At 31.8% G+C, this 26,698-nt stretch overlaps 1 protein-coding gene across 2 annotated transcripts in view; it reads left to right on the top strand.

Annotated features, from left to right (window-relative positions):
• The first annotated feature begins 9,129 nt into the window (after positions 1–9,129).
• LOC123710970 (proton-coupled amino acid transporter-like protein pathetic) overlaps positions 9,130–26,698 on the top strand; it is a 38,782-nt gene continuing 21,213 nt past the window's right edge. For both annotated transcript variants that reach the window (XM_045663314.1, XM_045663315.1), the window contains exon 1: positions 9,130–9,238. The gene's annotated coding sequence lies outside the window, so the exon portion shown is untranslated. The remainder of the gene's footprint in view (positions 9,239–26,698) is intronic.

The raw sequence follows: 26,698 nt of genomic DNA on the forward strand, positions 1-26,698 counted from the left end.
TTCATATAACAACTATTTTGCTTTGTTTGAATATTTAATTTATTTAGTCTAAAGTTATTTATGTATAGAAAGGCGACGCTTCGGTGGACTAAAAAATCAGATCTATTGTCACATAACATTTGTTTTATTTTAATATAATTAAATACAATTATATTACAGTTATGGCTTTCATATAAAATTATAACGTATTTCATTTAATATAAAAGTTTGTATATGTTGATAATATACACAATATAGGACTATATTTCTTAGTATATAATCACTCCAACTCAATGTCCTGGTCCAATACTTCAAAAGCTTTTTATCAGCGGTATTTCTTACTATTAAAAATACAACAGAGTCACAAAACTACAGTTTTGTGACTGTTGGTGATCAGCCTTCTGTGCCTAACGCACGCCGTCGACTTTTTTGTGTCTACGGCAAGCCGGTTTCCTCACGATGTTTTCCTTCACCGTTCGAGCGAGTGTTAAATGAGCACATAGAAAGAAAATCCATTGGTGCACAGCCGGGGATCGAACTTACGACCTCAGGGATGAAAGTCGCACGTCGAAGCCACTAGGCCAACATTGCTATATATAGGGGGCATAGCCTGCTCTAAACGACAGGGCGACATTGAGTCTCTTAAAAAATCTCTGGAGACAAATTCCCTTGGAAACAGTGCGTCAATCCATAGATTCGTGGCCAAACAGATTAAAAGCCTGTATAAAAGCCAAAGGTGGCCATTTCAAATAGAATATTTATTCATTATTTGCGTAGACTTTAATCAATATGAAGGTATACATTTCAATAATGTAACATTAAGTTATTCAAAAAAATGCATTTTCATTTGTAATAGAACTTATGGCTGGACTAGGTATATCTTCTTAAGTTTCAATTTGATTAAAGTATTACAGAGACATGTAAAATATTTTATTTCAACAGAAGCATTTGTTCATGTATAAAATTACCTCAAAGTTTAGGAGGACATCAAACGAATTTTACTGCCTTCGTCACAAAGAGACATTCTATTAAGTTGCCCAATTTGTTAGTAAAATTTATATATTTTGACTAGCAACGAACACTACACTGGAACAATAAAAATTGAACTTTTTAAACTATTTAATTCACCTTTAAAACCTATACAGAACACACGTCTTATGAAAATTAAACTAGAACTTAATAGTTTCTGGATTAATCACACATTAGTGATTAATCCATCAAACGAATTAATTTGTTTGATTTTAGGAATATAAATAATTGCCTGCTGATGAAGATCTCACTGAAAACTGACGAATGCCTTTCTCGTTTCGAGACTGGTTGATGTTATGTAACAATGCTTGTTTACACTTTCCTCAATTTGTCCCCTAAACATGATCAATTTGTGACAAGGTTGGTAAAGTTGGTATTATGTCTGTACTCAAAACGTGTTTCATATAATATAACATGATCACTGTCAAAAACCTATATAAAGTAACAGTTCATAAAATTGTGAGTTACGATCCGTACGTAGATCGCTATACTGTAGGTATATTCATATAATATACATATATGATATTGCGATTTAAGAAAAGCCGATGGCGTTACAATCTTTTATCTGGTCTGGGCCTCAGATTTCTATATCTGATTCGTGATCATGTGTTTTTTTGTATTCAAGTAGGTGATCAGCCATCTGTTGCTGACGCACACCGTCGACTTTTTTGGGTCTAAGGCTGTGTCGTACGAGCGAGTATTAAATGTACACATGGACAAAACAGTTAATTGGTGCACAGCCGGGTTCGAATATACCCACAGTATAATATAGTGATATGGCATAAATATTAATATTAACATTCTAGTAACCGTAGAATATTTAAAGTTCAATTAAACTAGCTATCAGGCTTTTTGACATGACCAATACAATAGAAATATTAATTTTCCAGGTAACTAGAGCAGCTATTTGTGAGCTTTGAAACCAATGGATGACAAACTGATATATCATTTCGTATAGAGTTCGAAAAATCAAAACATTGACAGAAATATTCATACTTCCCCGAAATCGCTGTACGTCATCGTATCGATTAAACGGTATTGAGATTTCCCAAAGTTTCAGTCAAAGCTTACATAATTTGATCCTGTGTTAATAAGCAGAGTCGGCAACTATTTATTATTAGTAAACAATTTTGAGCTCGCGAACCGTTTCAAAGATATGTTTGGGTATCTTAAACGTTCGCAATATTATCCAATCGTAAAAAAATTGAATCGTTAATTAATACTAAGAACTATTATTATATTAGCAAGTAACCAAAAGTACCCGAGGCGTGGCAAATTTGTGTCGATCTTAATGGCGGTTGAGGTTTTTGCATGGAATTTCGCTTTAGTTGTCGCAATATCCATTGCACTAATATTGCAACCGAAGGATCGGATCAGATACACAGGAAAATTACAACATTGAAGACGGGAGCGCTGAACGAAGAAACTGGTAGACGCGAGCCAGCTTAATTTTCAACTACACGTATGGCGTTAGTTGATTTTCTATTATGATAAGAAGAAAGATAAAGAATGTATTCGTAAATTGTCATACAGTAACGTAAAAAAGTCAAAATACTTTTATCTATCAAAGGGAGGCTAAAAAAATTCGACTACACGGCCTTGGTTATGCCGTAAATATAGCTCTTATCAGCTTCGCATGTAACGCAAGTAATAGTATATGCTAGAAAATATAACGTATGTAATTATCAAAATGATTAGTCATAATTTTACAGACTTTATGTCGAATATAATTTAAACAGAACATATATTCGTATTATGTAAGCTTCAAGAGACTTGCTATTTATATAACCAAGGATTAAAAAGTTAGTAGCACCTATTTTCCTCATAACTTCTCTATAAAGTATGTTATGAGTGTCCCTGATCTTTCTTCAAAAACCTTCGGATATATTCGTGATTCATAAAACGTTTAATATCTATTTAGTACGAAATAAGATATTTATTACCAACACACAAATGTGCTGTATTTAATAATTTAAAAATTAATAAACACAAAGTGTATGGAAGTATAACAAAAAAACGATCTAAACGGTTGTGTGTAAATTTCAATAACAACATACACGAAATATATGAATACATACACAATACCACAGATTAAGGTTATGAAAAATGTAGAATTTCGTTTATACCTTAATTTAGAACAAAAATCAGACGAATTTGTTTATAAAACCATATAATATGTCTAGCTACGTTTTAAAGCTTACTTTTCGATCTGGGCTTTATTAAATGAAACAGGAAATAATTATATAAGTGCGTAGCAATTAAAAAATGTTTTATAGTTATTAATTTGGACTTCTGTGTTGGCCTAAGTTTGAATTTACTTAATAAGCAGAAAAATAACAAATAAATATTTTATAGGGAAAGAATATCGATAATATATTTAGGTCCTAAAATGTTATTTGTCTCTGCATATTTCAATTTCTGTCCTATGCTCAGCGGGAATTTGTAATTGACTCGTTATATTTCGATCAAAAGTTATTCATAACAATCTTGGGATATTTAATCTATTGTTCGTTGCCCTTTTGAAAATAAGATCGTAGAGTAAACTAGATATTGTTTCAGTAAAGAAATATTTTTTCAGGCCCTCTGGTATCGAGAGTGTCCATGGGCGGTGGTATCAAATAACATCAGGCGAGCCTTCTGACCTTTTGCCCCCTGTTCTATAAAAAAGTGCTAAATGAAATTTATTTATTGGCTTCGACGATTTAAAACAAAAATCAGGTATCTTCTGAATGGGGCTGTCAAGTTTTGTTATTCCATAATATATACAAACAACTTTAACACAACATATACTTACGTATCTTCAATTTGTGGTTATGCCTTGATGGAGAGACTGGAAAAGGATAGTAAAAAATGTAACTTGTATGAAATATCTAACGCATTTCGTATGCGTTAAATATTTATATGCACGTTTTTACATAACGACAATTTAGGTACCTTATGATGCCGTAAGTAGTCATATTTAAATGTATATCTTATTTAAATGACATTTAACGGAAGTAAGATAACTAAATACAAAATAAACATCGATTGGACGCGAACATTGATCAATGTGATTTGTATTATGATCCATCTTAATTTGTGATACCGTTTAAAAAGATGTGTATATTTTACAGCATAAATAAAAATGAAAAAGTGGAAATCAAATAGTGCTACTAATTTATTAATTTATGATACCAACAAAAACTACCATTACATGTGCTTTCTACAAATAATTTGTTAAATACATAACAAGAGTAATTTCTGGTTCATTGTCAACGCGTATTAAGTGATTGAGAAATAACAGAACCATAATTTCCTTCTCTCATTTTTGAAGTGTAATTATAACTAATAAAATTAGTAAGATAAATTTTACTTTCAGTTAAATTGATAAAGTCAGGAATTCGAATCAAGGCCAGCATTACAAACTGTTAAAGTTATTGATTTATATTATATTAAAATTAATTAAAATAGACGATATTCTAACATACACATAACTCGAAGTTTCGAGGGCTTTTCGGAAATCATCTTCAGTCTGTCGAATTATCGAATGACGTACCTAAATAATGTAATAAGTAAATATGTTTTACTAATTGTTTTCTAATATGAAGTCGTAAAGAGTGTATTGTTATTGGATATAAGTCAGACACTATTTTATTATGAATAGTTTTCTTAACAAACTGAAAGATGGACTTGTTTACAAAATATTCCGAATAGGAAATTAGTAAATCAAAAAATTCGAAGACAATCAATCTGGAGTAGAAAAAGAGAATAAATAGTTCGCGTTTTTGTGATTGTCCTAGAAATGTGGTTACGCTACATTATATTTTCATTTATCTAAGGCGGTTCTCAGTTCAATTATGTAAGACAATAGTATATACAAGAGGTCAGATATAATAATATAGCAGATTGTAATATTCACATTGTACGTTACCAAAGACGACAAAGGTGGCGAGACATTCTGGTTTGTATTTATTTTAATAGTTAGTTTGTTAGTTTGAAATTATTTGTTTTTATTATTATACATATATATATACGTTTAAAGTAGTAAATATTAGGTCCTTACATATGAAATTGGCGTTTTGTATGGGAGGAACAAAAAGTCGAATATTTTTAAATATAATATATTTAATTAATCAAAGTATGAACCATTGTTTTCTATGCACTTTTGCCATCTCATAGGTAGTTCATTGATCCCTTTACTAAAAAAAACAGTCGGACGGCAATCAATAAAATCTGTGAAGGCGATTTGGACTGCCTTTATCCCTTGCAAGAAGTTGTCCAAATTTCGTAAAAAATGGTAATCTGTTGGAGCAAGGTCCGGGGAGTACGGAGGATGTCTTAGACATTCCAATTGAAGCTCTTATAATTTGGTAGCCGTCTGTTGTGCAGTGTGTGGTCTAGCATTGTCGTGAAGTAGCAGTGGCGTGGAGCGATTGACCAGCCTAGGTTGTTTAGCCGCTAGCTTTTCCATCATGGTTTACAATGAACAATACCGGCACTAGTCCACCAAACGCTAACAAGTAACTTTTTTGGGGTTAATTTTCGCTTGGGTCAGGATTTGGCTGGCTGGCCAGGATCCAACCATTGCGCTGAGCGCTTCCGATTATCGTAAATAATCAATTTTTCATCACAGGTAATGATTCGGTTTAAATTACCTTCATTATTGTGCCGGTTCAGTAATGTAACGCAGAAGTCGACGCGCGTTTGCCGGTTTGCTTCAGTCAATTCGTGAGGTTTTAAGCTTTTTAATCTTCCCAATTTGCTTCAAGTGAATTAAAACAGTTTTATCACTAACACCGCAGCCTGCAGCTAACTCCGACGTGGTTTGCGATGGATCCGCTTCCACAATAGCATTCAATACTTCATTATCAACTTGGGTCTCAGGCCGTCCACGGGGCTTGTTCTGCAGGTCGAAATTTCCAGAACGAAAACGTTGGAACCAAAAACGAACTGTGTTTTTTTTTGCAACATGACCGCCATACACATCATTCACCCTTAGAGTCATTTCCGCAGCACTAGTGCCACGGCGGAACTCGTACTCGTAAATAATGCGATACTTTAAGTTTTCCATTTTGTAAAATGAGTGACGCAAACAGAAAGAAACAAATGAATGACGGTCATCGAAGCACAAATACATGAGTAAATAGCTGTACAAATTTGAATTTGGAATTCCTTACCAAAGAGGAGAACTTCGTGATTAAAGTGGCCAATACGAAATACGCCAATTTCATATGAAAGGACCTAATATTTACTACTTTAAATATGTATACATTAAACTTTTACAGGAATTTATAAATAGAATATTATAAATTATTTTTGGTGAACTTTTTTATTTTTCCTTCAAATATTCATACCTATAATGATAACATCGTGTTCATTTACTTTAACATAACCAGTTTTTTTTCAGTTAAACGTATATATAATTGCATTATAACAATTTACTACTTGCATGTACTTGTGTTTTAGTAAAAAGACGAAAGAATATACCAATTGCGATTTCTTAGTGATACCTCGGGAAACAAAGTGTGTATATGGCGCATGGTTAATTATACCGAACATCTGCCTGGTTCTGTAAAAATTTAAGAAGCATTTTGCATTAAAGAAAATTCTTTAAAAATTGTATAAAATGTTGGGAATCACACTCAGGACAAAAAACTAAGAAATGAACGAAAAAGAAGGCGTAGAAGAGTGCGCACCACACGACCTCAAACGTAAATCGATTACATGACATACATAATTCAACATTTTGAACGTTATATAAATGTTATAAGCAAATAAAAATATATAATAAAACATCTTATAATTACTTATAATATATAAAAAACAGATAATTATATGCATTCTCCATAAATACATATTAAAGAAACTAAGTAAACAAAAATTACACCTGGAAGAAACTAGTTAGTGTTGCTTAAACATCACGTGCCTAAAATGTTTCAATGAAATAATTGTTGTTTGGATCATTTATTCTGGTGGAATACAACAATGATTTAAAATTTCAACAGTTATTTTAATATAATCAAATATATATATATATATATACACGTGTGAAAATGGCATGAGAACTTAAGAAGGCGCAGCGCTAACCATACATGCTTTAATAGCCCCCAATATCGTAACACAAAAGAGATTTTTGTGATTAAAATAGTTTTCGCGCAATATGGAAAGAATTAGAATTCTGCCGTATATTACGATTATATCCTGGAAAAAATTTCATTGTAAATGTAAACCATTCTCCCATTAAAAAACAACAAAAACATGTAATCCATCCACTTGCACAAACAGCAAAAAAGTAACAATCCACGCACAGTAGATTTATATATAATATAATATATACAAGGCTTCCATTAGAAGACAGTAACAGACGTATCTATCCAACAGGCGGCAAAGTCTGCCTTTTGCCCTGTAAAACTTCATTATATTTTTTACGGATCACTTACTATTGAATTGGTAATTCAACTTCAAGTCGTAAAATGACGTAGCGCGACTGATACCAAAGCGTGGTACGTGAGATTTTCTAACTTAAATTTTATGTATCGTAGAATATTATTAAATAGAATACGGATAAGTACGTGATGATAGCAAATACAGTTTATAAACCAAATTCAACGGCTTAGTTGGTACTTAACATAAATGTTCTATTTTTAAAATATGTTGTTGAGTTGCTTCGAAAATCAAAAACCAAATGTTAAATATTTTAAGTACACCTGTACGTACGGTTTTTCCAGTTACCTTCAAACTAATAAAATATATTTGTAGGTATTAGGTACAAAACTGTAGGTCAAGTTGAAGTCACCGTAGGTTGTTTACATTATAAATTAAAATAAGTATACAATAATTAAAATAATTTTTCATGTGTACTCCCAGGACCCAGACAAGTTACGCATTATAGTTAAAGATGCAGGATAAAATATTATACATGAATTAATTAATTAATTTTATACAATATTTTATATTTTGTGAATTGAATACAGAATATTTTTAATGCGATCTATCAGATTTCAAAAGACACAAATCAGTTAATAGTAGATACACATTTGTAATAACCTTGCCTACTAAGTAAGTCATGGCTTCATTATTATTCCAATAACAAGGATTAACGTTTCAAACAAAACACAGGGAAAAAAACAATATAAATTATTCAAAGTTCATCTCGCTCCATCGAGTAAAAGTTGTCTGAACTTACCTCGCCTTCGTCCCTTATTCAGGAATGATTTTGATCGTAGGCGTTGACAATTTTTATTGAAGTTAAACCATATTTTAACTGACCGAAGTTTACCGAAGACTGACAGAAGTTTAACCAGCTTTTAACATATTAGTGAAATATGGATTTATATCATTTTGCGCCGGTTTCAATTTATTTCATATAGCATCTGAGCCTTTTAGATTTTAATAGGTACTACTAAATACTTAAAGTTTCCTTAACTTATAAAAAAACGGCGTCATCTCGGTGACTAAAATTGTTTAAAAGCATTCATAATAACTGGTTCTTAAACTTAATATTCTAGTAAATCTAGTTTTTCAGTATGATTAAAATTGCCCTTGACAAATTAATTTCAATGAAAGTTTTGGACCGCGAAATAAAAAAGTTGGTTTTCAAATTGACGTGCAATATCGGCGCACAGCAATTGTACAATAAACTTTAGATAGTAGTAGTTAAGACGTAACTAATAACGCAATGAAACACCTTGGTATATTTTTCTCAAGAACGCAATCTTGCGGACTTGTATACAAGCTTAGTATACATTTTAAAAGGTAATTCAAAATATCGACGGCTTTAAATTTTTGTAACTTAAATGACTTGATCTTGGTGACACCACACGTCAATCAAGTTTTTGTACACTCACTAATTATACTACGTATAACGAGGGCAGGCGAAAGGCGCAACCGTCCTGATTTCTTGGACCAAACCTATAGGACTGAGAATCGAGACAAACTACTTTTTCCCATCATTTCTCCCAAAGTCGATGAACCCACAAAACCGAGGAATAACTTTAAAACCGCCAAATTAATTATAATGGACGTCCAGTTTGTATGACCCACTTTTTCCATGAAATAAGCCCATAAGTGCATAGAATCAAGGGTCTCGGGTAACTGGTTGCAGTCCTGCGCGGACGCAATGTATTTCGCAAAGCGGGTGCACGTTTGACTATAGTGTCGTTTCGACGTTTAAGTGAATCGCACGTGGCGTGCTAGTGCAGTATTGGTTTAGCGAGATCGATGGATTAACTTTTTAATAAAAAAAAATCAAGTAAGTTTTTCTTTTAATTAAATTGTAAAATAATACTAAAATAAGAGAAATAATAGAAACAAAACTAACTTAAAATTAAAATATTTTTTGAAACCTAAATACATATGATACTATGTAAAGAAAATTTTAGAAGTTATTTTAACAGAACATTGTATGTATTTCTCTAGTCTCAGTGGGTACACTTTGAACCTTTACTTATACCAGTTTTGGAATGCTCATTTTAAATCAATAACTAAATACTTTTTATATATATCATAAATAATTTGTTTCTTAGCACTTAAAATATTTTTACAATACTAATATGAACACATTATCGTCTAAATAGTTCAAGTCAATCTAGCTAGCAAATAATAAAGTATAATCGTGATTTGAAAAGATATTAAAAATCTATTAATTTTAACATTCGTGGCTATATAACATAACATTTTTATAAATAATTTATAAAATGTTATTATTCATATATTTTGTATTTTTTATATATTATTTTTTATGGCTATTAAGTGTCTATTTTCTGCGTAATATGATCTGTCACTAGTTAATAAAAATTGTAATTAAATCAAAATATCATCTTAGTACTTAAATCAAAAGAAGGACTTTCATTCTTATTTCATAAAAATCCAATGCAAAATATTATGGGTTGCGTCAAACATTTAATCTTCATCACATCGATGATACAGTAAATGCTCACCTCAAAAGGGTATTATAATTTGTTAAAGAACGTATTTATTAGAATTTAAAAAATGTAGAATAATGTGAGCAATGAAAAAGGATTGAAATGTATATTGGTTATCAAATAGAGTCAAATAGAGCAGTGTTGGCATAGTGGCTTCAGCGTGCGACGCTCATCCCTGAGGTCGTAGGTTTGATCCCCGGCTATGCACCAATGGATTTTCTTTCTATGTGCGAATTTAACATTCGCTCGAACGGTGAAGGAAAACATCGTGAGGAAACCGACTTGCCTTAGACCCAAAAAGTCGACGGCGTGCGTCAGGCACAGAAGGCTGATCACCTACTTGCCTGAACAATTTACAAATGCTCATGAAACAGAAACATAAATCTGAGACCCAGACATAAACAGGTTGTAGCGCCAATTATTATTATTATCAAGGTACATCGTATGTACATACGTTGAGTATTGCAATTCGGTGGCTTTTCTAAAATCATAATTGAAGTTCAGCTGCTACTCTGTAATACGATATTCATGGACGATTAGGCTGTAGGAAGTACACTGGGACAGCTAGTTTTTTTATAGGCAGCATTATAAACACTTAGGGATGTTAGTAAAAACAATTGAATTTCTCAAATCAAGGCCGTAGAACGGACGAAAATAACTGACAATAAACCCTCTATCACTGTTTTAAATCACCAATGATTTTTTGATAAAATGTTTGTGAGCTGCAACCGCTTCATCACAATAAATAAAGCAACTAAACGTTACACCTCAGTCAGCAAGGTACAGTGAAATAGGAGTATGTACTCACATTACTGTGGGAATAACACGCAAAGATGTAGTATCAATGTGAATAAATGTTCAAAGATCACAGATCCTTTATTAAAGTATTTTTTTGAAGTGGAACTTCTTTATCGGCGTTGGAAAAAAAAAATTTCGTCACATTTTTCGGCTACGCGTCACATTTTTCGGTTACGCACCGCCTTTTTCTTGCCCCGGTTGATTCGAAGAGATTCGAAGCCATTAATAACAAAAAATATAATAACGATAACAATGATAGTAATAATTAATGAATGAATATTACAATTAATGAAATTCTGTAATAATCTTAGTAGTAATAAGGTAAAATGAAATAATTGTAATATTTGTATTCATGTCTAAGATAATAATAGCCTTATGTTAAACTTTATTTAACCAATTTCTGTGAAGTTGCATGTAGTTTTTTTTTTAAAATAAGGTTATAATAGGTACTTTGTATTGATATTTTATTACTTTGTTTACTAGATCGATATTGTTATCATATTTTTGACACAACACAATAAAAATCTATCAAGTATTGCTTCATATGTGACAATATAACAAATAGTCTGTCCCACATTCCTTTAAAAAATTAACGAATGAGCTCTTGTTACTTATTGACCAAGGTTTTTAAAATAAGTGTCAATGGGAAGCGGTAACTGTGATTTATGACTATTCCGTAGGCTGATCTGCTCCTCACATACAGAAAGAAACAAAATAGATCTTTGTAATCAAATATAATAATAATGGTAATACGTAAATGAAATAAATTATTATTCATATTATGTGGTTTATTAAAACCTCTACGGCTTATAGCCGGTGTAACGTCAGTACCACGTCCCATCCCGTCTTGATTGCTTCAAGAAAAGTCACCATATTTTTTTAAATATTATATTTATTAGTCGTGCGCTGTGGTGTAGTTGGTCTATAAAGAAAGAATCTTCTCTGTCTTAAAGCCGACGACAAACAGTTATTTTTCCATTTTAATTAAAAAATTACTATTCACCATGAGCTTTTTATGAAGAAAACTATAAATTAAAGCTTATGTAGAGTTGTGTGTTACGGCTACATACGACGAAATTCCGCATAGTAACCCGATTGGTGCAAACTTCATTTACATCGAATTTATTACTATCACATCGATTCATCGTTTGACTCGGTGAACATATCATAAAAAACTGATTCAAAAGACGAGCTGTCTTGCGTGAAACGGTACTTAAGGGCCTCACAACTCCAAAAAAGTACATTGTTTCTTTCCATTTTTTGTCATCGTTTCATGAAGTATGGCGAATGAAAAAAATATATGGTGGAGTTGAGTATCCATTTTGAAAGATCGATACACGATTTAATTAACTTCGCTCGATAGAAAAAAAATCCAAACAGCCAATTTTTGACACATTTTATGACGAAAATTTATATAGAACATGATTTTGAAATTAACACGATATATTTTATCGCAAGCCAAGTAATCCATTTCATTAAAAAAAATTGATAAAATTACACTAATTTAATGTTTTACATAACTAATTGTTATTACGGGCCGGCGGGCCTCAGCGTTCCAGGTCTCCATTGCGTACAGCAGTCCAACCCAAGACACTAGCACAGCAATGCGTGCTGGGATAGGGCCTTAACAAATTGATTTAAATTCATATAGACTGAGTGTGTTTAATTAAAATGCTTTCCTCCGTCAAATAACTAACGATGGAAAACACTCCCAATAGGGTTCTACCTCAAAGGCTGTCAAAGCACCCATTTACGTGACCATTTGCTGCGGCGACTGCCCTTTTGGGCGGGCTGTAGACTCGTGTGCATAAAAGATATATAACACCTAAAAAAGTAAAAGTAAAAAGCGTTTTATACTCCCTTGGATATTACTTAAAATGGCTCATGCAATTAAACAATGATTTAGGCACTGTAAGCAAAAGCATGTTTAAAAATTATGCATAGTAGTGGTACAAGTATTCGATATGCAGCCTGTACCGCCTAAATTTTAATTGTAAACTTAGATAAGAAAATAACTTTAATAACGCTTACGTTAGTAAGCGATTATGCTCTTGATGTGCATTTATAAGGAATCACCACTAAACATCCTTTTTGAGACTCGTCTCAAGTTTTGTGTAAGTTATGACTCAAAACGAATATGTTTATATGTATTACGTTAAAAAAACGATAAAACCCTCAATTCAACTCAAAATTTTATATCCGCAAAGATAATGCAATAAAAATGCAAATTAAAATCACTTAAGTAAATTTAATGCAAGTTAAATGCACAACATGACCAACGACCCCAATCTGTCGAGTGCTATTTCAATTAATATCTCTTATTTGTATACCTGTTTGTTTCATACATAATTAAGATATCTTGAAGGAAACAATCACTAAAGAATTAGGTCTGCGATATACTTAATTATGGGTTAATGAGAAAACATTATAAGCAGATAGTCTAGGCGGCAGCGATTAAATTTTAGATTTTTAATCTGTTTTATGATAATTTATTTCTAATAGGCTAATAGGTGATCAGCCATCTATGTTCAGGTCTAAGGCATGCCGGTATTCTCTCGTAATTTCCTTCAACGTACAAGCGAGTGTTAAATGCACACATTTAACACCTGTAACATATTGGAGTACAACCGGGGATCGACCTTACGATCTGAGGGATGAGGGTCGCATGCTGAAGCGACTAGCGCAAAAGTCTGCTGTCTGTTTTTATTAATGATTGATGTTTTCGAAATACGATTCAAGATCTGATGATGATGCAACTGGTAGAATGCGATACTGACCCTAGGGCCGCTACTGCAACCATTTTGTACCTACCCCAGGTTGTAGGGAATAATTATTACATTGATTTATTCGATATATTATTCGACGAGTCTTTATTGATAATTATTGCTAAAGTATATATGTACTATTCAAGAATAACGTACAATCAAAAAACTGGATACTTGTCTAATATTATTCTTATCAACACGGCGAGTTATTTTTCATGTTATACAATTTATTTTCTTATTTTGTTTGCGAGATTGATTTTTTGTATAAGTGTAATTTCACACTCCTAGAAACTGCATTATATCACCGATTTCACTTATTATTGAAATTTAACCATGTCGGAATAATCTACGCAAATAAAAATGAACCGTAAAATTTGTTGCTAAGCTCAAAACTTGAAAACCATTTCAACTATTTTTTATTTATTATTTTATTGAGAGAAAAAATGTTAAATTTACAAAAAAATGGTTTTATTTATTAATTAGGTTCTGATTCCGGAAAAGCAAACATAATATTAACGGCGAAACGAAGTTTGCGATAAAAATAATCAGTTAAAGTCGAACGAGTTCCCACTTTAAAAAACTATTAAGTATTCACTCTCCATTTCGTCTTTTCATATATGCCCAATCAATCCAAATCGATATAGTAAAAATGACATCTTAATTAACTCTGGTTGGTAATTCCGACCATCACACTAACTTTTATTAAATTAGTAAGGTTTTTAAACTACAGAATAACTTGATGATATCATAAAGTAAAATATATTTAAAAAATGAAAACAAGTAATATTTCGCATGAGGCATACAACAGCAATCAACAAAATCATTAGCTCTGCTTACTCCGATAGTTTTTGAATTTCGGGACACTTGGAGCCTTGGCCCAAAAACCAAAAACTATCGCATTCAAATTGCCTAATGCAACCACAAACGTATCTCCATGCTGTCGTATTTAATTAAATTTACATAAAATAACTTTAACAGAGATTAACAACTTGCGAGTAGGCGACATCTTGACATAAAGGTAGAAGTTCCTGCCCCACGGGACCACCTCTGTTTATAGAAGGATTAGGAATAAATTGAATACACTCAGACTCAGTTATGAAGTGGTTAGCCTTTTTACTCGAGTAGAGAAGGCGTAGCTCATCACTTGCTCCGTGTAAAGTATGCAGAACTATCATTCCATCTTTTTCATTATATTACAGTTAAATCACCACTGTGGTGATTAGTGAATTATATAGCAATAACCTTGTCAGTCAATTAGGGTGCGTTTTCACTGATGCGGAGACGAGCTGAGGTCATAGCTGGCTGTGACGAAACAAATATGATTTGCTCTATTTAAAGGACACTATGTAAAACGTACGTATATACCTTAAAAAAATAGTAATTTTACAACACTCGTGTTAAAGTTGCTTGTTGTTTGTGCAAATGTTTATAAAAATAAACAGTGTTTCAATTTTAATTGCATTCGTGATGACTTGTACCAAGCATAATTAGGTAAAACATAAAAATAAGAAAATTACTCTACATACAGATATCGGCAAACCTTTTGAACAAATGTCCTTGCCTGCGCAGAAGCTATTTGTTGGTATAGCTTGGGGGAGAATGACGTGTCGATCGCGTGATTGGTAAATCAGTTGACGTTTGTGTTGTTGTCTTTTGCTCGTGTGAGTGAGAGTGAGAGCATCGTACACATACGCAAACTATCCCTCACTCTCTTGTTTAATGCTCAAGAAGTTTGCCGGTATATGTATCAAAATCGTATTGCATTTGACATATAGTCTTAAAGTAGAGGATTGCCGGTACATACAAACTTATCGTAACTCTAATAGATTTCAATTTTGTGTTTTCGTCCCACATAATTTCAAGTGTGAAATCAGAACGTTATCGAACAAACTGCATTAGAATTGGACTCCACCGTCACATAAAAACTGTTATTCTCAACGATCGTTTCTATTTATAACAAAATTTAATATTACAATACAACAAGAGTTGAACGTTAGCTGATTAAAATTATATTACAAGTAGCAGAAGAAAGACCTATAATATGTCAAATGTAATACGTATAACGTTTTGGCTCCGATTAGCAGACGAACAACATCCTTTCGCATTAATATAAAAAAAGTATATGACGGCGGTGATAGGTAGTTAGTACAAAAAAGACAGTCATATCGAGCGCGCGCGGAACGTGCACCTGACGCCATCGCCCCATTACGTTTCGGGTTTATAAAAACCCGAATCGCCGCTGTATCGGGACGCCCCTTCCATAGCATAATGGATGAAGTTGACGTCCACACGCCAACTTCATCCATTCCAATCCGCTGGTGCGTAAAAGCATCAATTACTACCCATTCCCGACAAAAAAGGCTCGTAGGAGGCCTCGACATACACTAACGGATCCGGACGATCCAATTGCCATAGCTAACAATAAATTAAAAGCCGCCCGCGCGGCTAGTAATAATAAAAATAGCCAAACACAGATTAAGGTAAGAAACCGCCTCCACCGGGGAAGGCGAGGACCTTTACTTCGCACTCCAGTGAGCTTCCGTCTTGCCCTTCAGGCGATTGTCCACCCCGCTTCGGCCTAAGCCGAGGTTCGAGTCTCACAGGAGACGCTCTTGCGCTACCCGCGGGATAAAACGCCATTCTGGCCGAGCTACGCTCGCCGAAACAGCCCGAGCTGAGCTGTAAAGGCCCTTAAGGCTAACAGCGAGATTCCATTCAAAAAAATGAAAGAAGTATCGGTACGCATTTCTCTGGTTGCGTCGAGAAGCACGGACCGCAGTCTTAACCGACTGTTACCTCTCTCCTTCACTGCTATTATTTTTATTGATTGAATAACTAATTAAATAGTATTTCGGGCTTTACTTCTGATGTCTGAGCCAATTCCAACATATACAATCATCAAAGATTTTATAAATAAACTACTTTCACAATACCTTGTAGATGAATCGGCGAATCGATAAGTTTTCTTATCGCTGATCATGATGATTAATTCGGTAGCATAATATCGAAATCTATAGAGGTACCAATTGCCTATTATCTTTATATTTTTAATGAATTCATGTTATAATATGTCGATAATATAAGTATAGAAATCATGTAAAATATTTATTATGACAATACCTCATAAACTAAACGCAAAAAATATATAGTCAACTAAGATGATTTCTTACAACATAGAATTTTCACACGTAATAATTAACTATGAACAATGTAATACAGGTTAGTGGCGCAAGCATATGAGTTTGATGCGAATTCTTTTTCTAAATATGTTTTATAGCTTTTGTTAATATGACGGTACATATTAGTAAATTATACCGTCAAATTTGAAGTTGTTGTATATTTTATAGTCAGCATTATAACCTATTGGTATTGTATATGGAAAATCGGTATGTAATTATTGATAAAATTTATCGTTTAAAGGATGTTTTATTTCCGCGGTCATTTATTTATATATTCATGTCATTTTTTTATGTGAAAAGTTCATAGTCCTCTAATTTATACTTTGAGATATCAATTACGTAAAAGATATCTATCTAAACTGATTTTTTTTTCAATTGCAATAGAATATTGCTGTAAATTTCACTCGCAGCCTGTTCAAGAATACACACAAAATTCAACTTGAGTTTAAATTACTCGCGGCCATTTCGTTGGGATTGTCCGGAATTTTATTATTCAGCTACTTTCGTTGAATGGATGGCTAAAGAGAAGTAATTGCGTAAACTAAATAACTACGTATATTCTGCTCAATTTTTATAGTCCAATTGCACAGATGTCTAACCCGACCAAAACATTATGAAAGCATGTCCAGCACCGCAAGTTTTAGCTGCTTTAATGTTCTTCTAATATTAACGCATAACAAAACGCTTCTATTGTGATGACATTCTACGTCATTCATGGAGTACCATGACTCATTGAACCTTGCGCTGACCGGAAAGGCTTTTAGGCAACACATAACAGCACTTTCGGTTTTAATTTACGTTCGAAACGAAAGTGTTTTGTTACGGAATAAATGTATCTAACGCATAATATTTTATCACCTCCGATGCTTACGACGAAACAGTTGTTATTTTAATTTGGCAATTAAAATGGCAGTAGAATATAACAAATTAGCAATAAAAACTTACATTAATTAAGTCTAATAACATAATATTTAACAATTAAAAAATGTTTAAAAATTAGCGTAAAGCATTTATATATTCCTGTTTTTATGAAGATTTTTGTGGGTGATAATTATTTAAACCAAAAACTGTTTCTAAAAGGGACAGATGGCTTCTAAAGCTAGATAGCTAATAAATAGCTAATAAAGATAATTAGGTGTCCTTGTATTATTTGGAACTTCAAATCGTCAATAATTGTTGACGATTTAATTTTATTACTAAACAAATATTTTGCTAAATCTTTGTTAATCATTACGAAAAAACGGTACATGTTTTTTGAAAGGAGTTTGTTTACCTTCAACTTAACAACTTAACATTGCGGTAACAAAATCTGAATGACTCACGCTTGAGCAACTCTGAAACAATGAATGATTCATTATCATATTTTTTCTTATTAACTTAATAATATTGGAACAACCCTGTATAGGTTTCGGAATCTGCATTCTATGATTTTTTTAGAAGGTTACCAGCATTTGCATTACTCATGTTGTCGATAAATGTTTGATAAGTATCGAAGACTAACTATGTCTCAGATATTAAGAAAGATCCATTGGTGCACAGCCGTGGTCCGAATGCACGACCATTGTCGAGAGATTCGTTAAAATAGTTGTGGGGGTTCCTCCAATTTCCTATATCTTTATATAAAAACGTTATTTTAATTTCTTTAGTTTATCAGTTTAAATAGTATTGTATAATAGTTTATAAATTATATAAAGTATAGGAGAAGTATATATCTCTTTTTATATATCACCGCGTAAGCGTAAGTTGGTAGAGAGAGAAAAACATACAAAATTGTAGCCATCTATATTAAAGATAATTTATTCCAAGAAACAAAATCAAAATATTTTTTTTAACTAGTGAGAATTCGTCTCTGTCATAGTGGTTTTTAAATTGGCTAAATACTCGTAAATATCTCATACTCATACTCATCTCATACTCGTATTAATCAACCTAAAATTAACTTAATGCTTTAATTCTCACCGGGTGAGATTAGCTTTAACAGAATCCGTATGACAGAGTAATTCCCTCTGTCTTGCTGAGAACAACATACGGAATTCTCAGTGCGAATGCGCTTAACGTAGAATTAACACATAAAGTCGTAAAGTTAACGTAATTGTAAAAAACAGTAAATTTTTTGAAAGAACTTGAGCTGGCTGTGGGCTACTTTAAAGTTATTTTATTTAATTTTTGCTTTGTTCGGAACTCAGTAACGAAAGTGATTTGTTATCTGTATCGCGCAATTATAAAAAGTACATAACTATCAAATGTCAATTTGAAGTAAGCTAAGGGGCTACAAGATTTTTTAATAATGACAACAATTTATGTTGCCATTCATGACGCAGTCTTACGGTGTAATAAGAATTTAATAATATTAGCCTAGTAGACATCAAAACCATTGACTATTCAATGATATTTAATACTATTGATGTAAGTGAGAATCGTGTTACATATAATTTAATATCTAATGAATCCTATCGATACATTGATAATTGACCTCAATCACCATCATATATCACCAGATTTTGTAACATACCAATATTATCAGTTATTTGTTAAAAATGTGATAAAAGTAATATTTCGTAATTCAAACGATTAAGTTATATACACACAAAGTAATAATCAAGTTTAATTATGACAATTAAAAAATATTTTTTAAGTAATAGAATAAAACTGTCTTCACATTGAGAGTGCAGCATTTATAATCGCGTTTATACGTTTATAGACTTTTCGATTGTTTCACTATTCATTTATTTGATAAGTCGAATAAAAATCGTCGCTTTTGAGTAAAGAAACTAGTTTTTAGTGCAGTTTAAAAAAATAAAGGTAAAGAACCAAATTGCACTAAAAGTATTTTCATTGGATTTGTTTAAAGTGAGTTAAATATATTAAGCGATAATTTATTTATTTATACACAGGGGTTGTAAAATATTAAACTAAATTGGCTGTCGGTACCTCACCCTTTGGCAGCAAATTTGAATCTTTTGAAACCACCATCATCCAGACCGGTCAGATTTTTTTTCACTGTGTTACACGGTACTTACACGAAGTACGCAAATAACAATTTTTTCTATACAATCGAACCTAGGAATTCCAGTTTATATGCCCACTAGTGGTCCATTAGCTATGCATATTAAACTATTACCCTAAATTGAGTACTAAAAATACACGACCTCTAATTAGACTAATTATTTAAAATGTAGTAAAATTATTTAATGTTAGTAGAACACGGTCGAAATGTATGAATAATTAATGGGTTCTTTAGAACCGGTTTTACCATTAAATCAAGTTATTATGCGCTATGCAAATTGGAATGCATTTATTGTCTTGAAATAATATCTTTATATTTAGAATATCTCCACTGACTGAAACTTCCAGTCTTATTAGCTTTTAGTTTTTTTTTAATTTAAGATGTTAGTTTCATAATTTTTGAATTTGTAAGTCTACATTAGTTACTTTTAAGTTAGTTTATTTATGCAATTAGTATTTCTTTTTTCCTATGTTACTTGACTTTTTAATGTATCAAAGTAAATTTTGTCTTGCTTTATAAATAAAAAACAATTGCAATGGAACCTAATAAACGTGAAACACGACGGCACGTCGTTTGTCGTATATCTTTTTTGGTTTGTTTACGATATCATTCCTTACCGTATGAGCAACAATTAATGGACATAGGGTCCGAGTGCATGAACGCACCGTTCCCGTCCCCAAAACATCCATTCCCCGACACATTCTAACGGATCTGGATGATCCAATCAGGTAAATAACAAATACACAATAAACAACTCGTAAAAGCCATCCTCGCGGGAAGACAAAGTCAGATTAGGTTAAAAAACGCAAAAATCTCACTCCAGTTATCTTCCATCCTGCCCTTCAGGCGATTGACCATCACGCAACGGACCAAATGCGGCAAAAGCCTATTAACGCCGAGCTACTATCACCAAAAGCCAGCCCGAGCTGACCTGTCAGGTTAACAGCGAACCTTAAAAAACGTTTTACCATCTGCCTTAGTCGGCAATATGGTGTCATGAATTATTTACTTAAGAATGCCATTGAAGTTGAATGAGGCAATCAACTAGTTATGACTTATGACTCATTTTCAAATTTGCCATTCATAGTAAGATATATGTTCAAATTCAAATACCTTACATATTTTGTTTCTTTAGACAATATATTGTGAACGATATTATTTTCTCTACGTATACGTATTGTTATTACTTTCTGATTGGAAATTTTATTAACCGAGTTGCAGACTGAATGGACTCTGTGCCTCGTAAATTTACTCTATATAGACCATTTGTTATTTATTAAAGTAATACTATTTTCAATCGGGTTTGAAAATATATAGATTTTATAAAATCTAAAGTATATAAAATAGCGGACTTTTTTTAAGATTTACGAAGGAAGTGCGTATAGTTGTCACAGCCTCGCAGGAATGGTTTTTTTTTAAATATTTCGTTTTATAGGATACATTATAAGCATTATAATTGTGAAATGGGTTTGCGAATTTATTTTTACATACATATAAAATATAAATCCTTCGTTTTGATAACATTAGTAAGGTTCATACTACACATTATATACCTAATTAAAATTTGGCTTCATAGCTAGATTAATGAAAAGTTTTCAGCGTACTAGATATTTTCTTCCATAATCCTATTAAATAAATTACATAAGTTCAGGCGGTTATTAGAAAATATTCTTCGTCCGCAAAGAAGTCGTATTCTTTGAGAGAACGCGACAATTAAGTTAAGAATAAAAAATAAATTAAATTTAAAAAAACCTGCAAAGATGACTTCTGTTATGTGACTCAGTTAATATATATTTAGGTCTCAAGTAAATACTAGTAAGCTTAGCTTTCAAGGTGAAACCTCTCACTCCGACACGATTGTTCAGATAAACGTACGGGTTCTATTGCGCATTATATCACAATTTACAGACATATGGAGAAAGTAAAAGCTACTTGTGGTTGACATTTGCGACCTATCTCATGTTTTATAGTGTATTGGTTGTCGAAAATATATATTTGCGGCTTATTAAGATTAGCTTAAGGCAGTATATTGTTTGTCTCTTTTTTAGACACGAAATCGATAAGGACATAACATTGAATAGCATATTTTTAATAAATTATATTTGGTATATTTCGTAACAACAAGTTTCCACTAAATATTATAATCTTCACTCTAGCAGTCAGAATTAAATCTTTTATAGTTAATAACCATTTCATCCGTTATCTATACTAATATTATAAAGAGTAAACATGTGTGTTTTGTATGTATGTTTGTTCGTTTTCACACAAAAACTACTGGATCGATTTTAAAAATACTTTCACCATTAGAAACAAAACCAAGGTGTGGAAAATTATCAATAATAAAACCGTCATCGCGTGCGCTGTGAAAACTATTGAAGATCGAACAAAAAAAATGTACAGTATTATATAGTAAATGTACGTTTCTTTATCTACAAAAATAATGTATCCATATATATACCCATGGGAAATTGTATTTTGGCCCGTCCCCAGTGAGAACACGAAATTTCTTTGCTGCCACATAACAAAACTACGTCAAATGTAGTGATAGGGAAAATCAATGACGAAGAAAGTTTTGCATTTTGAATGTTTGTTGTTATTTTTAACAATATATACAGCTAAAAATTCCTGGGGTGATTTAAAAAAATCTATCATTACCTACTTGAAATCAAGAATTTTACAATATCTGAAGTGTATTTTCAAATTTACTAATTAAGGACATTCTACGTAAATGATGTAACTAGTTTAAACATGTATTAGATATATATTCGTTGTAAAGTAAAAAGGGATAATAAATAAATCTAATAATCTGAAAGAAATTAATTAAAAACTAAGTAAAATTAAACTTTTATCATAACAAAAATATATCTACAGCCCATCTTAGTAGACTTTCCACTACCACGACGTCGGTATATACGCGATTGAACCCGCGGGTTAAACAAAAAATCGTCTTAAATTTTTAAAGCTAAAGCTTTTAAAGTTCACTGCACTGCAAATTTCTTTGTGAGGTACTAAGCATAATTTATACACTAAGTCAATGTGTTTATTGTGCCTTTAATATATACGTTCAATTAGATAACTATTTGGATTTCTATCTATCTGTTTTAGATTCACATGTAACTAAAAAGTTGGCCAATCGAATATTTTTGCTAAGATTTGTTTCTATATACGTCAATGTTTCGTGGCTATAAATTGAGCTATTGACTTGCTTACAAATGATTATTTAGATCCATATATGCAATAATAACGCTATTATTTGCCCGCACCAAGGACATCTATTCAATCTTGAATGGCACTGAGTGTTTTGATTTCTAGAAACGATTAAACCTCGGTATTCGACATGACCTAAAACTTTGTTTATTGGTTGATTATTTTTAGGTTTCAACACTTATTAAAAAATATCATTAAAAATAAATGCTGGACTTGTTCTGGATCTTGTTTAAATTGTAGGTTTATGACGTTTTAAAGAAGCGGATACATTATTTATCTCCACTAAGGGTTAACTTAGGGGTTCGTTTCACTAAATAGAATACCTAGAATGTATATTCGGTTGCAAGACTGATGAACAGTCTTGAGCTCTTAGATTCCTGTGCTATATTTTGTATTTTTTTATAAATTATTTTTTTGTACACTCTTTGATTGTTTTAGGACTATTCGTTTACCAGGTGTATTTTAAAAAAGCGGAACCGACTCTTGTTACGGACTATTTTCTGTCCTTCTGATCAGTGTACCCAACCGTATAATAATCGTGAATGCCGGATAATTTTATAACGATGTACACCGGTAAACTTCGTAAGCAGATTGTAAAATAATTGTTTAATGTAATATAACGCAACCAACTACTTAATTAGCCGTTCAATTAACAGCCTGGCCTCTTAGCTAAACAGTGCCGTTTAACTAGCGGTCTGAGCTATTCAGCCATTTGATCAAAGAGCAAGGCAGATTACTGGGATCGATGACGTTTCACGTACTTGCCAATTGACTGTTCATTTAAATTTAGTTCCACTTTCTGCAACTATCAAACTCGAAACGAAGCTCTTCCAACAATGGTTTTTTTCCAAATTCTAAAGAAAAAAAAACAAGTACACTGGAAAAGTGTAGTACCAATAATAATATGTATTAAGTTGCGACAGACTCAAGCAGTTTAATTTTTCAAGAAATATTATATACACTCATATATATAATTACTTGTAACTTCCAAATCAATGTACGAACGATGTATTCCTTCCGTTATGTCCTTAATGGGCGTATTAATACTGAATTTTATCATACTCACGCATTTCATTTGACGTCTTAGGCTTGCTAAGGGTAAAAGGATTTTAATACATTATATAGAAGTCAGATAATATCAAGACTATTGAATATAATTAATTTATTATCGTGATTCATGTGCACTTTTTACTTTCACGTATCCTTTTTTTTAGTTTAAGTTTGTTTATTTTTTTTTGTTCCTATTTAGTTTTGTTTCAATAACTATGTGTAATATGTATTTTTGCACTTCTTGCCTACCTAATTCAATTTACTACATTTTCTTTTCTATTCTCACAGTGGTTGCCTGGCAGAGATCACTCGAAAGCGATAAGGCCGGCAGTTGCCCTCCTTTTAATTTAATTATGTTCACTTTTTATATTATGTGCAACGAAGTATTAATAAATTAATTAATTAATATTTTATTACTAAAGATTGTTCAACTAATAAACACGAAGACATTGTGAATTCATTTTGATAAAAACTTTACAGACTTTCAGATATGTATGCAATGTAATGCCAACCTTAAAAGCTTAATATTAACTTACGATGAACTTTTATACAAAATCTTAAATATAATAAATTAGTGAAGTAATTTATCTTCTATACTCTTCTATGTTTAACACACGCACTTTGCCCAAAGAAAGGATTTGGTAAACCCAGCCGTGGTTCGACGATAGTTAACGCTCGTAAGCTATAGCTTCTTGATAATTACTACACTAAATATAACATAATACCTAAAAAGATAATCTTTAAAATATATATGATGGTAATTTGACGAACGGATTAATTTACGATCTGGCGGCAACATACCTGGCTGTTTTTACATCCATACCATTCAGTTAATAAAAATGTTTCGATGCGGAACTCAGAGAACTACATCAACAAGATTCCCAGGTGTAACTGTGAGAAAGTCAAGGTTGGTGGCAACAACTCGGTTTTAAATGGCCTAGATCGCTAAGGATTATTATACACGCATTGTAGTGTTCTGTAATATACTGTTTTATTTATTTATAACTTCGTTACATATACGTTACGTCCGGTCAGCGGGTAAACTTATTACTTAAAAGTTATCGAGGCGACCATCATAAGGACTAATCAAAAAAATTTGGTCAAGTCAACGAAATCCAAATCTATATAAAATGCAGCAAAGTACAAAATAAATGTTGTTCGCATTCGAATTTCAAAACTATTATCCTGTTGGATGTCGTCGCATTAAGTCGCAGGTATTTAGACTCCATATTTGAATACCGCAGTTGTGAAAAAAAATAGGAAGAATATAGAATTTGGTTTTAAAAATAAATTCAAATTATTTAAGACCTTAGAGTCGTCGACGTTTACAAAAATACCAATTATCGTTCCTGCAACAACCTGCATTGTTTATTTTTAGTTTAATTATTGTAAAACAACATTAAAAAACAACCTTGTTTGTTTTTTTTAATATTTTATAAAAAATTATTAACATTCAAATTAAGATTGAGGAAATATTATTAAATTACTACTTGATTTTCATTCATTATTTTTTCTTAAATCTTTTGTGTGTTTTATTATGTTGTACATAGCTCCAATTACCAACTTACTTAAAAAAGGTAGTTGGCATTTCTTTTTTTATTGATTTTGAAATATACACACAGGGTAAAAAAACTAACATAAAAACTAACAACCCTAAAACTAATATTTGGTTAAAGTAAATTATTTTGTTGAATTTTTTACTTTTTGTTAAATATTTACTATTTTTCTTTCTTTACATACACTGGCATTAACTCAAATAGTTAAGTATTACAAAAGTGACTAAATAAATTAAGGAGAGATCAAAAAAAACTTATTGCAGGGATTATTTTAATCATTCAGGGGAATGGAATCAAAATTCCACACAAATTCACACAAATTCCTACCAAGCTGTTTAATCCAGTACTAAAAAACATATTATATGAACTTGACTGCACGTTAAAACGTGAATAATAGTTTAAATGAAACCTGTCCATACGTACACAACAAGTTTTCAAATAAACAACAATAAAACCACTTTCAACCCATAGTCTCCTGTGAAGTGTTCGGAATTTATCCGGAAAACCTCTCATGTTCAAGTGGAAACATACGCCACATGCCACTCTAAAAGGGACAACATTCACCAGGTTCCAAGCAACTGGAAATCTTATAGAGTTGAATAGAATATTTTTTTTCAAAAAATACATATTACGCCTTTACATAAGTTTAAAAAGCCGGTTACAAAACAGTGAAGGATTGATAAACTATCTAAACTTAACTAAGACACGCTGTATAGAGTGTATATAAAGTATAACACCTGTAACAATGAAATTTGTGTTTGTGTGAGACGTGATCGTTTATATGTAAACGGCTATATAAGTAAAGTTTTCCGAGAATTCAAATTATGTACCTTAAGCCTTGATAGATCTATACATAATGACAAGGATCTATGCAGTCATCAATTTCAGTACCTCGTGTTCTTCCGCATACATTAAAACAAAGATTAGATTTATTTGTTTAATGAAGCAAGCCGGTCTAGCGAAAATCTTTTTGTCCGCAAGTACGTTTTTATAGTTTATAGTTGCATCAAATGTCATTATTTTCATATTTAAAAATAATATTAAATACTTTTAATATTTGATCAATATTCAATATTGAGGTTCAATATTATAAAACATTTCTAAAGAAAATTCTGTGAATATTTTAATAAGAAAATTTTTTGGTTAGTTATTGATAAATCCGAAGAAAATCAAGTTTATAAAAGATAAGTCAAGAAGATTCATTATCAACTTTCTAAGTCAAACT

Source organism: Pieris brassicae, chromosome 6 (genome assembly GCF_905147105.1).
Source record: "Pieris brassicae chromosome 6, ilPieBrab1.1, whole genome shotgun sequence".
NCBI classification, from domain to species: Eukaryota; Metazoa; Arthropoda; class Insecta; order Lepidoptera; family Pieridae; genus Pieris; species Pieris brassicae.